Source organism: Thermobia domestica, chromosome 9, assembly GCF_964235325.1.
Source record: "Thermobia domestica chromosome 9, izTheDome1.hap1.1, whole genome shotgun sequence".
Lineage (NCBI taxonomy): Eukaryota > Metazoa > Arthropoda > Insecta > Zygentoma > Lepismatidae > Thermobia > Thermobia domestica.
In genome coordinates, this window is record NC_137462.1 from 80,484,420 (window position 1) to 80,489,177 (window position 4,758).

The 4,758-nt window shown below is 35.5% G+C and overlaps 1 non-coding gene across 1 annotated transcript; it reads left to right on the forward strand.

Annotated features, from left to right (window-relative positions):
• Positions 1–3,390: 3,390 nt before the first annotated feature.
• Positions 3,391–3,462, forward strand: TRNAC-GCA (transfer RNA cysteine (anticodon GCA)). Its single transcript has one exon. It is a non-coding gene; the product is annotated as a tRNA-Cys (tRNA).
• The last annotated feature ends 1,296 nt before the right edge of the window (positions 3,463–4,758 follow it).

The window sequence follows — 4,758 nt, forward strand, 5'->3', positions numbered from 1 at the left end:
TCCAGTGTATGACTGAACGTAAATACTGAATAACCTTTCTGTTCCAACATGAATTCGCAATGTTTGTGTAAGGCTTTTTATTTAGTAATGAATTGAGATAATAAACGTCAATGGCGCAATGTCGGGTTCCATACAAGATAAGTTCCCCTCCCCTCTTTTTTCCAAACGCGAAGTTATATATTGCACAGTATTATTAACTAAATTGCATCATTCTTTGGCCAGTGCTGTAGTTTAAACGTTATTTAAGAGGATAAGAGGTGTGTGAGAGAAGTGTAACTATTTTTTATAGTTTTACGTCCCACGTTTACCCTTTAGGCTAAAGGGAACGATGAGAAATCGGTGATGATAATTTAATAAATGCGAAAAAGACAGTATACATATACTACCCAGTCGCATACACAGAATTTCATCCAGAAAGGGGATTAGGTTTCCAAGTTCATTTTTTTTTTCAGAATTTTTGTCTATATACGTATCTTCACATGATAAATGTTTATTGTTTTATATCTTATTGAAAAAGGGGTAATGAAACCAGAAAATTTCCTTTTGCCTACACCACTAATAGTACTCATTCCGTGAGCGGGATTCGAATCTGCGACAGTCATGTTAAATGAATATACTCACTTTGCCCAATTTACGTTGGACGCCTCGATTATCAGTTGGCTATGTAGGTAACCTTATCTATTTATGAAATGAAATTAAATTAAATCTTTCAGTTTTACATCCCATTACAACGATATCGTGTATCATTGCATTGGTGTTTTGGATCACTTCCATTTTTATATTTTGATTTTGGGATAACGGTGCATAAAAATACACAATCTGTCGTGTAGAAGAAGAAGAAGAAAATTATATGTTGTTGTTTATTCTAAATAGTAAGAAATAAGATATAATCTCAAGCGTTAAAGATATATGTTGGTTTTACAGAGGTAATCTGCATATATAGTTGTTATAACAACTGAAAAAAAAATTAATGGAGTCTTGATAATAAAGAGGTAATAGTGACACAAGTTGTCTTGACTGAGTTAATGTGATTTGACCGTGTTGATTTATTTTAAGAATTATACGGACTGTGGGCTAAAATATAACAATAAAAAAATGTTCGTTATACAATAGTTATGCCGAGTAGGCTAGAGGAAATGGTAATGATGAGAAAAGAGTGAAATTGTAGACTGAAAAGTGGGAGGATGCGGAAGAACCGTGAGAAAACCCACTTACTCATTGTTTGTCCACCACAAAATCCACTTGGCACGAGCCGGGATCGAACGTTATCACTGAATTACAGTGACCACCACTAGCTATAAGTTTCTTAACTGTTTGTCTGACCTGTTCCTCTGGGTTAATTTTCCATTTCGCAATTAAAAAAAAAAAAAAATCCACCGACTCGGGTGCTATATTTTTATTACTAAAATTTTGAGAACTAAATCACTATAATGAACCGCATACTCGGTATTTAGTTTACAAATTCTTGCTAGGAAAATAGGCCGTATCTACAACAAAATATGTAACTATTAGTCTAGCTTTGAAGAGTCTTTTGTTGCCTCAGTACTGATATTCCTATTAAGCTTCCAAAGCAATGAATGAGTTTGAACAGATCATCTCTGTGTAGTAAACGAACTTTTTTATCTCTTGATTCTGAAAGATATTTCCTTGGAATAATTAAGAAATAAAGTATGAAAGTATACAGGGTGGTAGGTAACTCCACCGACAAACTTTGGGAGGTGATTCCTTATATGAAATGAAAGAAAAAAGTTCTAATAAACACGGGACGAAAAACGTCTCATTTCAGAGTTATGAACCGCCGAAAATTCAAGTTTCGAAACGCTCTGCCTTAGAAACTACAGGACGGATCCCAAGCGGTTTAATGAATTACAAAGGAACTACTATGCGAACTATCTAAATATCCATGTTTTACCATCCTCCGTTAACGGCGAAACGAACGCGTTATTAGTACTTAAAGGAGTATCCCTATACCTCAATTTCCTTTTTACAGTTTGTTTCGCCGATACGCGTTATTAGTACTTAAAGGAGTATCCCTATACCTCAATTTCCTTTTTACAGTTTGTTTCGCCGATACGCGTTATTAGTACTTAAAGGAGTATCCCTATACCTCAATTTCCTTTTTACAGTTCGTTTCGCCGATAACGGAGGATGGTAAAACATGGATATTTAGATAGTTCGCATACTAGTTCCTGTATAATTCCTTAAACCGCTTGTTATAGGTCCTATAGTTTCTAAAGCAGGGCGTTTTGAAACATGATTTTTCAAATTTTTGGCGGTTCATAACTCCAAAATGAGACGTTTTTCGACCTATGTTTATAAGAACTTTTTTCTTTAATTTCATATAAGGAATCACCTCCCAAAGTTTGTCGGTGGAGTTACCTACCAACCTGTATAGATACTTATCAATTTAAGGGAATCACTTGGAGTTGTAAACACGTTAGATGTCGGGTTGGCAACAGTGAGACGGTGACCGCAACGTCGGAATATTAGTAGTGGCATGTTAGGACAAACTCCATTATTATTATTATTATTATTATTATTATTATTATTATTATTATTATTATTATTATTATTATTATTATTATTATTATTATTATTATTATTATTCTAGTGTGTGAAATATTTCAGTTTTATGTTTCATTGCTATGCCTATTGGGTAGAGTGTGGGGAAAACCGGAGAACCTCGAGAAAACCAAGATATATTTTTTGTTGTTAATTACAAGCTGATATGGTCTACGACCGAACCAGGGACTTCTTGCACCAGAAGTGAGCTCCGTGCCAGTGAGTCATAATGACCCCATGAACTAGTGTACGTTGTATCAATGCCACTCAACTGTAGTCATAAATCTGAAAATCAAGTCCATTTCATTACTTAATTTTCATTTGAATCCAAGAAGGACAATTTGTTTCACCAGAATACGAAGTGAGGGTGTATTATAAGCGAATTAATGTTTCTTTAGCCATCAGGGGGCTCAAAATCGTGAAGTGAGACATAGAGAAGGGGCCCCACTTCACGTTGTCTGCGGAGAGGCCCCCAAGCCTTTAGTTACGTCTCTGGCTGTCGTACAGATTTTGTGTACACATGTCACATACTAATCGCACAAAAAATTTCATTCAGCACTCTAAGAACCGCTACAATCTCGGCCGTTATTGCTCTACTGAAACTGGGAGTAGTAGATATTTAATTTCCTGTTTCAGATTGTTCCATAACACTGAAAACGGTAACAGATAGTGAGAAGTTATTTTTCTCTTTTCTTAAACGGATTCAATGTTTAAAGAAATGGCTTTATCTCTGTCCCTATCCCTCAACAAACTATAAGAGTTGGATACCTACTGCTACTTCCGGTCCCATACCATGGAAGAAATAGTGTACGGACCATTTACCGTCATGGGGTTATAGCTCAGTGGTAGAGCATTCGACTGCAGATCGAGAGGTTCCTGGTTCAAACCCGGGTGCCCCCTAATGCCTAAGTTTTTAAACCGCATTTTTTTAAAAAATTTTATTCAAAGAAATACAAGCCGCGTTATCAATAACAGCATTGTGTTACTCATTGCTTGAACAGGACAGCTGTGTGTATCATAACTTGTTTCTTCCTCATACTGCCCAAAACTGTGGTGCAACTATGTTTTAAAAGAAGACTTTGCACTTTTTTGAAGTTCCAAACAAAATTTCATATGATAAAAATCCGTTAAATCTCATTATGCAACAATATTCACTTCATTTGTTTATTCTATTGAACTGACTTTATTCACTTTCTTCCATTTTAAAATCTTTAAATTCAAACACTAGTGTTCAGAATGGCGTGACCAGAACTAAGATGGGGAAGAGAGAAAATTAGAACTTAGAATTTCTCTGGTTGCGCTCCCATACCAGGGGCATCATTTAGGGGAGCAGGAGGGGCAATTGACCCTCTCCAAGAGTTTGAGGAATACATATACTTTAATAGATTGTCTACTAATATAGGCCTACTAGTACAAAACGTGAAAGTTTTATGTCTTTGGTGCTCTTGCCTCCCTCAAGCGAAGTCTGAAATGACGCTTCTGATCCTGTTCAACAATGCTTGATTTTAAGGAATGAGTTTTTAAACTATCTTCGTAGTGCACAAGGTTCCTGTTTATAGTAATTTAACAAGATAAAATAGTTTTAATAATTCACATCAGTATTAGTCTTTGACAGCGTTTGCAAATAATTATAATCTTGCACAACAATGTAGAGAATATCACTATTCTTAAAAAAACTTTTTTACGTCGTACAAGTATGCTGTTTAGGGCTACCTACTTTAAACGATATTTTCAACGCACCACATTATGGCTTGAAAAACGTTGCCACCTACGGAACATTTTTTATCAGTGTTGTTAACGCACGAAACTAAGGATTTAATGAATACCTTATTTTTCTTACCAATTCGAGACCAAGAGGTTTGCCCTCTGCCACAAATCTAGTGAACAAAGTGCCGAAAGTGAGATTTTCTGAACATTTCACTCTTTGCCAATTCCAGACAAAATGTTAGAGCACTTAGTTCTGCTAGTGTCTTCCCATGGTGTATCTGGTTTTGAACTATTGTTTTGTATTATGTTTGTTGTCTCTTTCAACCATCCGGAGCTTTATTGTAGTACATGTTAGTATTTTTACTTTGTTTACGGGTCTCCTCTGAAAAGTTATGAGCATGGTAACTTAACTAATTTCATGTAGTGACTTCCAAATAAGTAGCCTATATTTCCACTGTTCAACAGAGGTTTGCTATATGCAGTTGTCGT